This window comes from Saccopteryx bilineata, chromosome 9, assembly GCF_036850765.1.
Source record: "Saccopteryx bilineata isolate mSacBil1 chromosome 9, mSacBil1_pri_phased_curated, whole genome shotgun sequence".
Taxonomy (NCBI): Eukaryota; Metazoa; Chordata; class Mammalia; order Chiroptera; family Emballonuridae; genus Saccopteryx; species Saccopteryx bilineata.
In genome coordinates, this window is record NC_089498.1 from 2,419,945 (window position 1) to 2,428,695 (window position 8,751).

Consider the following 8,751-nt stretch of genomic DNA (forward strand, 5'->3'; position numbering starts at 1 on the left):
GTGACTCGTCTTTATGAAAGATCACCCTGGCCCCTGCATGGACAGTGCGCTGGAGGGCAGCACCTAGGACTTGGGCTGGAGCCTGCGCCCTGGTTGTGGGAACGGGACAGAGGGGACTGGGAGCCTGGGGTGACAGCAGAGCCCTCGGAGAGAAGAGAGCAGGATCGTGTCCTTTCTAGCATGTCCCTGTCCGCTCCCACCTCTCTCCCTCCTCCTGTCCATCCTCCCCTGTCCTCCACACCCCTCCTCCACACAGGCTCCAGCCACGGGGCACCCCAGCCCAGTGTAAGCATCAGGACATGCCCAGCACCGGGCAGTGGGTTTCCTCAGCTCCACTGTCCGCTAGTCGCCCCGCACGTTGTTGGAGGGTCGCCCCAGGAAAGTCGCAGGGGTGCAGCATGGAGCTGACCTCCTCCCTCAGTCATCATGGTCCTCACTCACAATTTGGGTAGTAGCTTCACGTGGCCGCTCGACTCATCACACGCCGACTTCAGTTGTGCAGCAGTGACAAGCGGCTGAACGGTGATGAAGCAAGAGCCACCTCACTCCCTTCCTGTTAGGAGCCGCCTCGTTAATTCTAGCCTGCAAGGCTGCTGGTATCTTTAGTCAACTCCCCACCCTCCAATTTCTCTCTCTCTCTCTCTTGGGCTGCTCTTGACTTATAAGCAAATATGAAATTCATGCATTTTTTAATAAGTCCCTGGCTGTATTTTTTTTCTTTGCCACTGAAACATTCATGGAGTTACATAGTCCCTTTAAATAATGTTTATTTATTAGACAGCTCTCGTCTGCACGCTGGGTGCTGTCTGTCCTTACCGACGGGCTGCTGACATTGTCCTGCAGGGGTGTCTGGGGCCACCTTGGGTAACAGAGGAGGGTCTGCTCTGCAGGCAGGGGCTGCTTCTCAGCCATCTCAGCCGGGTAAACGGGGTCCCCCCCGGAGCTCCCCGGGGCCATCTCTGCCGCGTGCTGTCTCCACGTGTCACTCTGTCCCCCCTCCACACTCGACTCGCGTGTGCCGTGCCCTCCGTGGGTGGTGGCACCTCCCTCCACGCCCGCTTTGCTGCAAGCCAGATGTCGAGGCCGAGAGGAAAAGCCACTCCTGCCAAGATGCCCCGCCTACCCAGCGCTGCTGCCCACACGCTCGTGTCCCTCCCTGTGGTGGCCGTCGTGGCACTCTGTCCACACGCCTACCCGCACATCTGCACTTCAGTCCAGTGCCAGGCCGCCTCAGGGCACGGGAGCCGATTGCCTGGCAGAACGCAGTGGGACATCTGTCCCTGTCACGAGGGCTCAAAGCCTCCCTCGTGGCCGGAAGGGACAGCCATCAGTGGACCTGCCTGGGCGGGAAGCCTGGCCTGGTTGTAAGTTGTTTGTCCTGTGCCTTCTGGTCCCCAATACGGTTTCTGGGGTGGGCATGGACCTGAGGCCAGGACCTCCTGCCGTCCAGCCTGGAGTTCTCAGCAAAGGTGCGTGCCCAGCTCTGAGGCCGGGGCACTGTGCCGCCTCCATGGAGCTCCCTGGTCCCAGGGGTGCAGGGCACATGGGTGGCATGTGGACAGAGACACAGAGAGCTTCCCGCTGCTCCTGTGGGGACATCACAGGAGCTTTTGGAAGTGGCACTGAGGGAGCCTGTGAACAAAGACACTGAGGATGTGGAAGAGCCCTGCCTGGGTCCCTGCTGCCAACCCCCTGGGGTCCCTGAGCTAACCCCCCTGCCCTGGGCCAAGGCTTTCTCCTCCGCGCCACAGAAGCAGCAAACCTCCCATTCGACAGGAAGTGGTTCTGCGATGGTGAATAAAGCCGCTGATAAGTGTGAGTGGCGGGAGCAGGCTGACACTCGCGGCTGTGGCCGATGCCCTCTCTGCTCGTTTGCAAGCCGGGTGATTGCCGTGCCGGGGTCCTGCTGGATGGCCGGGGGCCAGGCTCCCTGTCTGGCTGTCCCCCCCGCCCCACTCTCCCAGCCCCAGAAGCCCAGCATGCTCACACACGTGCAAGGCAGATCGGATAAAGAGTGATTAGAACCCAAATGCCCAGTGAAGGCTTAGAGGGGTTTATCTGCCTTTTAATGGAATTGCGAAGCAAGGAGTGAAATGTTTACTGTTTGCAGCTGAGCCAGGACTGAGCATCCCATCAAACAAAGAGGCCGGTTTGATCCATCGCGGCCTTTTTCACGAGGGGGCCAGTGGCTCCATTCCCAGCTGCTCCGTGAGGCAGAGCCTAGAAAACCCGCCGGCAGGAACCCGCCGCCTGCTGGACCGCGCTTGTCCAGGCTGTGCTCCCCCTGCACGCACGGCTCTGCGCTGGGCGCAGTGGTCTGGGGGCGGGGACCGGGAGAGGACGGACATCTCCCCTTGGACATCACCAGCACCCCAGGAGACCCTGCTGGACCGTGCATGCCCAGGCTGTGCTCCCCCTGCACGCACGGCTCTGCACTGGGCGCAGAGGTCTGGGGACGGGGACCGGGAGAGGACGGACATCTCCCCTTGGACATCACCAGCACCCCAGGAGACCCTGCTGGACTGTGCATGCCCAGGCTGTGCTCCCCCTGCACGCACGGCTCTGCACTGGGCGCAGAGGTCTGGGGACGGGGACCGGGAGAGGACGGACATCTCCCCTTGGACATCACCAGCACCCCAGGAGACCCTGCTGGACCGTGCATGCCCAGGCTGTGCTCCCCCTGCACGCACGGCTCTGCGCTGGGCACAGAGGTCTGGGGACGGGGACCAGGAGAGGATGGACATCTCCCCTTGGACATCACCAGCACCCCAGGAAACCCTGCAGGGGGCACTCACTCCCTGGGGGGGCCTTGGGGCTTAGTCCTCTCCGCCTCGGCATGTTGTGGGAATCCCACTTTTGGGTAGACCAGAGAAGGCTGCAAGGGGAGCCCAGGGTCAGAGAGGGCCAGACAAGGAGAAGGGGCTGTCTCATGGCCTGGGTGTGGGTGAGGTCACCTGCAACTCCAGAAGTGGCCAACTGAAAGTTCTCGGTCCCTGACATGGAGATCTCAGAGCTCCAGGAAGACCAGTGGCAGGGGCCGGTCACCTCACTGCCACAGCAGAGATGATGGAGTCAGAAAGGGGCCCGCAGGGCCCCGCGAGCTGGTACCCTCTGGGGTCGGCCACCGTGGAGGCTGCGTGGGGCCGGTTGGTGGGAGGGCTTCCCTGCAGAGTGTCGGCAAGGTGAGCACGGAGGGCTGCCTCAGGCGTCCCTTCACCTGCGGGGACCTGGAGGACTCAGGCTCCCCCACTAGGACGCGCCAGCCTAGCTGGGGAGCTGTCCACGGACCTGGTGCTAAAGACGGTCAACATTTCCGCCATCGTCAGGGAATCCGGCTGCGCTGCGCCAGGACTGGTGACTCGGCCCAGCACCCGTGCAGTGCTGGGCACCCGTGGTCTGTGGATCAGGGAGATCCTCACTGTTGAGTTGGAAGTTTCTGAAGTCGGAATAGCATTTCTGGACTTGTAGCGAGAGCAAGAGCTTGTCCTCTCCCGACTCTGCAGAGCAAGGAGGTTGGTGACAGGGGGTGGGCTGGTGCTTATTGCCACAAACTGCTCGCAGCCAACACCGCCGGCCTCCGTGGCAGGCAGCTGGAAGCACACATTCTTGCCCAGGCATCGTGGGTCGACCAGGGGCCTCAGCTGACCTGAGCTGGGCTGGGCAGGGCTCACGCAGCTGCCCGCAGGCACTTTGGGTTAGCCGCTTGGCTTTGCTGGTCTTCACCCCTGAAATTCTCCCTCGTCTGGCCCTCGTCTGGGGCCACAGAGCCAGCCTGGCTCTGTTCCACCTGGGCAGAGGCTTGTTCTCCTGGCACAAAGGGGTGGGAGCCTGGCTTCTGGCCTTGAGGGGCGCATGTCACTTCTACTGCATTCTCTTGGCAAAGCAAGTCGCAAGGCCAGGCTGCACAAGGCCAGCTCACCTCCAGATGGGCCACACGGCAAGGAGCCTGGAGGCAGGGCGGGTGAGGCATTGTGGCCATTCCTGCCATCAGCCCGGCACAGGGGACCCTGTCACAGGCCAGGCACCGAGGACCGGCTTGCTGCCTGGATGAGACTCTCTGGGTGCCGTAGCCAGAACCTTCCCTCCGAACTGTCTTCCTCCTTCCCAAGGTCTTCCCAAGCCAGCCCACAGACCCCACCCCTGCAAGGTGCCGTCTTCACAGACCCTGGCTCACTCCCGAGATCTCGCCCAGATGCCAGGAGTCTTCCGGAAGGTGCTGGCCAGAGGCAGCTTCCCTTTGCCGTCCCTCTTCCCAGGCTCCCTCATGGGGTCACCCATGGGCCTCCCTCAGTGCGTCAGCTTCCCATCCGCTACCTCACCTGCCGGGAGAGGCTACCGTCTGTCGGGCCCTCACCCCGAATCAGGCACCGATGCGTCCTCTGCCTCCGCCACTGGGCTCAGTTCCCACAGCAAGCCGGGGAGTGGTCCCCATCCCCCCCCCTTGTTCATAGGAGGCACGGGGGCTCAGAGAGGGCAAGCCACATCTCCTGCAGCAGTGCGAGCAGAGCCAGGTCCACTGAGCATGTCCTACACCCTTCCCACAGACCGGGTGACCAAGATCCTCCCAGCCTGGTCACACAGCTCCCCCTGCTCCAGCCCGGCAGTGGTCTGGCAGACAGACGCTGAAGTTTTACTATTTTCTTTTTTCCCTTCAAGTTTCCATCTGCTCACACAGCACCCGGATTGATGCACGTTCAGGCGCCATCTGTGACCGCAACCCCGCTTTCAAATCCAAAGGCGTTCTTCCTTTTCGTACTTAACATGCACGGCGGCGTGGTGACCCTGCCGCAGTGACTCACGCTGCAGGGCCAGCGTCAGGGGGCCTCCGAGGGGGCTGTTCTCTGAGGAGGGAGGCACTGAGCTGCACGGGAATTCTGTTTTTCTGATGGGCTGTTGCTTCTGGCTGACATTTCTGTGGGCTTCCGTCTGCTGGCTGCCCATCACACCTTCTCTTTGTTGCCTCGACTAGGAGCAGGCGAAGGCCACCGTCAGCAGGCTGCCGTACGAGGGTGGGTGCGTGTCGGTGAGCATCGTTCACATCTGTGCAAGCTCTTTTCACTCACCTGGGAGGCCTCCGTGGCCGCAGTCACACAACTTGGGGCTTGGGGCATTCTAAGCCAGGCAGCTGGGCCCAGGGGTCCCTCTGCTCCTATGACATCCGGCAGGTGGGCAGGGCACTGGCTTGGAAATTGGAGAGACCAGGGTAACAGGTTCCTAGCTACGTGACGCTGCACAAGGTTGTTCCATGTGGGCTATTTCTCTCCTATCCTGCCCTTGGAGGCAAACTCCTGCTTTCCCTTCAAGACCCAGACGTCAGGCATCACCTCCTCTCGGAAGCCCTCCAGATTTCCCCAGGCATTCTGCCCCGCATGCTCCACAGGCCCCCAGCATGGACTGTGCCTCTCTTCTCTGTGTGCCCCCAGAGTCGGGGCTGTCTGAGGGCTCACAGGGTTGGCAGAGTCAAACGTTGGACAGGCGGGGGCTGATCACCATCTTGTAGCAGCAGGGGCCGCCCGACTCCCACCCACTCAGCCACCCACCATGTGCTCCCCTGCAGGATCCAGGGCCCCTTCTGCCTGCCCGCAGCACAGACATGTGCCTGCCCTCCAGCTGAGTGGGCTCTCCTGTGGCGGTGGGCCACAAGCATCTGGATGTCCTAGCCCGCACTGGTCAGCTCTGCAGGGCTGAATGACTCTAGGAGGAAGGTCAAGACATGCATTTTCTCCTCTTTTTAAAATTTTTAATTTTTTTTTTTATTTTTCTGAAGTTAGAAGCAGGAGGGAGACAGACAGACTCCCGCATGTGCCCGACCAGGATCCACCCGGCATGTCCACCAGGGGGCGATGTTCTGCCCATCTGGGGTGTTGCTTCGTTGCTCAGCAACCAAACTCTTCTTAGCACCTGAGGCAGAGGCCATGGAGCCCTCCTCAGAGCCCGGGCCAACTTTGCTCCAATGGAACCTTGGCTGTGTGGAGGGGAAGAGAGAGACAGAGAGGAAAGAGAGGGGGAAGGGTGGAGAAGTAGGGCTGCATTTTCTCTTAATTAGAAACTAACGAGCCATGGTCCTCAGCTGGTTGGTTGGTGTTGTTGGGGCATGTCCTGTCAGCCTGAGGCTCTCCTGTGGCTGACTGTGGCAGGGCTTCTGGGCGGAGTGTGGAGCAGGGTCCTGCCTGCCGATTGCCCACCAAACCTCCAGTGCCCACAGATCGCCTGTAGCCGAGCCCCTTGGAGGGGCCTCTGCGGCCTGAGCAAGAGCAGGGTCCGGCCCCAGGGCGGGGCAGCCCTTCCTGTTCTCCCTGCCCGTTGCCTCTCCCTCCGGTCATTGCCTCGCGCCTCCGGCTGGACTCTGCCTGGAGCCTCCTCCTCAGTCTCACACAACCAGATCTCCATAACGGGGACTCGGGCACCTTGCCGTGGCCTCTACAGGGGGGCCCACGCCTGCGCTCCACCACCCCTCCCCCGCCCAAGAAGTGAAGCCACCAAATCTGAAGATGTCGGAGTTCCAGGGCTTTGGTTCTGACAGGGCCCGGGAGACAGTGCAGCCCCCTCCGGGGCGCTGAGGAGGAAGGGCAAACGCCGAGAGGTCTAGACCCACGTCGGGGCGTTCGAACTGTGCCCTTCCCCTCATTGGGGCCTCAGTTTCCCCCTGAATATGGCGATGGTGTTCAGCCAGATGGCTGCTATGAGCCTTTTCATCTGTGATGTGCTTGTGTTCATAGAAAACGCTACTTAAAAAACAAACAAAAAAATAAAAAGAGGGAGAGAAAGAAACAGGATACAGCTTCGTCAGTCATCATCTTCCAAGCTTTTTGTGCATTTTTTCATCAGAAGACAAAAATGTGATTAGACCATATGTTGGGCTAATTGTTCCCAAAAACAGAAATTAAACATGTGAACACGTTTGCAAGAGGAGAGAGCAGAGCGAAGGAGATGGTGGGGAGCAGGGTGCCTCCTGGGGCCCCTGGGGTGCCCTGGGCACTGGGGGGGATGTGCGTTTGTGGGGGTCCAGTTTTGAGGATGGTCAAGGTGCATGGGGCCAACATTCATTTCCACTCGCTGATTCATTCTAGAGATAGGAGCCGAGCATTCAAACCAGGCAGGCCCAGAGCGGGGTGCCGGAGAAGGCGTGACCAGGGGCTCCCCACGGAGCCCACGGGCCAGCTGGAGAGACAGGCCAAGCACTAGGGAATTGCCTCTCTGAGTGACAAGGGAGGACGGGAAGGAATGTGCCTCTGGGAGGGCAGGGGGTGGCCAGGCGGTGAGGAGGAGTGCGGTGTTTCTGGAGGACAGAGTGGCATGCATGAAGGTCAGGGTGGGACAGCGTGGCCCCTGAGGGCTGTGAGCTCTGTCAGGCTGTTGTATCAGGAGGTGAGAGATCTCCGGGGAGAGCAGCACGGTGGGGCTGGAGAGGCGGGTGGCAGGGAGGCGACAGATCCCCCGTGTTTGCTTCAGGTGGCAGGGAGGTGACAGGTCCCCCGTGTTTGCTTCAGGGCTCCGTGCCCTGCCCTGACGACTGTCAGGTCCGTGAGGATGGGCTGGTTCCCACGGCTGACCCCGCTGACCCAGGTCCGTGAGGATAGGCTGGTTCCCACGGCTGACCTCGCTGACCCAGGAAGGGCTGCCAGCTGGCTGCCTTGGGAACAGTCCACACTTCAACTTCTCATTTCCTAGCTGGAGCCCAGCCTGTGCAGGAAGTCCACAGGTGCTCCAGGAATGACCTCGGTCCCTGAGGACCAAGCCCTGGTCGCCACCGAGGGCTTTGGGTCCAGCCTTCTGGGTATAGAAGGGAAACCATGGCAACAGAGGTAGGGCTGGGAGCCATGCACAGGGTCTCCTGACTCAGCATGCCCGCTCTCCTCCGAGCGCCGGGCAGCGACCCATACCCTCTGGTGCAAGGTGGCTGTGACATTTCACGGGGGGTACTGAGAAGGGGGCAGCCTTCCTCTCTGGCCCAGGATAAAGGGACCTTCCCAGATAAGTGGGCCTGGCATCAGCAGGTGCTACACCAGAGTGAACACAGACAAGAGACAGGTGCCTGCTGGGCCCATGGGGGGGGGGAGGGCTGGAGAAGGGGCTAGGGACAAACTTGGTGACTATCAGACCTCGGGGACAGGTGACCAGGCAGCCGAGCTGGGGCAGTGCAGACAGGAGACCCTGGGGGCGGGAGCTGCCTGCCAGGCTGGGCTGTGTCTCTCTCGCCCCCCCCTTCCCGTGAATGCAGCCCCACCGCCCTGCTCTGCGCTGCCACGGCCCAGGGGAAGGAGGCTGACGGGTGCACTCCAATATGGTTTGGTTGAAAGAATGAGCTTCATTAGGCATTTACGCCCGGGGTTGTGAGTCCAAGGTCTGCTGGCTTTCGGTGTGCAATCCAGCGTGCAGTTGAACACCGTCCGCAGAGCGACGGTCAGGTAGCTGAACAGGGTGGGAGCAGAAGGCCTCATTGTTAGCCTTGACCTTTCCCGCCCGCCTCGCAGGTGAGTGCGGGAGGCCACTCCCCGGACGCGGCAGGGCCCCCAGGGACACTTCACCACGCAGGGCACCTTCCCGGACCCGGCAGGGCCCCCAGGGACACTTCACCACGCAGGGCATCCTCCCGGACCCGGCAGGGCCCCCAGGGACACTTCACCACCAGGGCATCCTCCTGGACCCGGCAGGGCCCCCAGGGACACTTCACCACGCAGGGCACCCTCCCGGACCCGGCAGGGCCCCCAGGGACACTTCACCACGCAGGGCACCCTCCCGGACCCGGCA

General features: G+C 61.6%; 1 long non-coding RNA gene across 1 annotated transcript; it reads left to right on the forward strand.

Annotated features, from left to right (window-relative positions):
• Positions 1 to 2,559: 2,559 nt before the first annotated feature.
• On the forward strand, positions 2,560 to 6,771 carry LOC136312863 (uncharacterized). Its single transcript, XR_010727072.1, has 2 exons — positions 2,560 to 3,512; positions 4,657 to 6,771. It is a non-coding gene; the product is annotated as an uncharacterized lncRNA (long non-coding RNA).
• Positions 6,772 to 8,751: the final 1,980 nt, after the last annotated feature.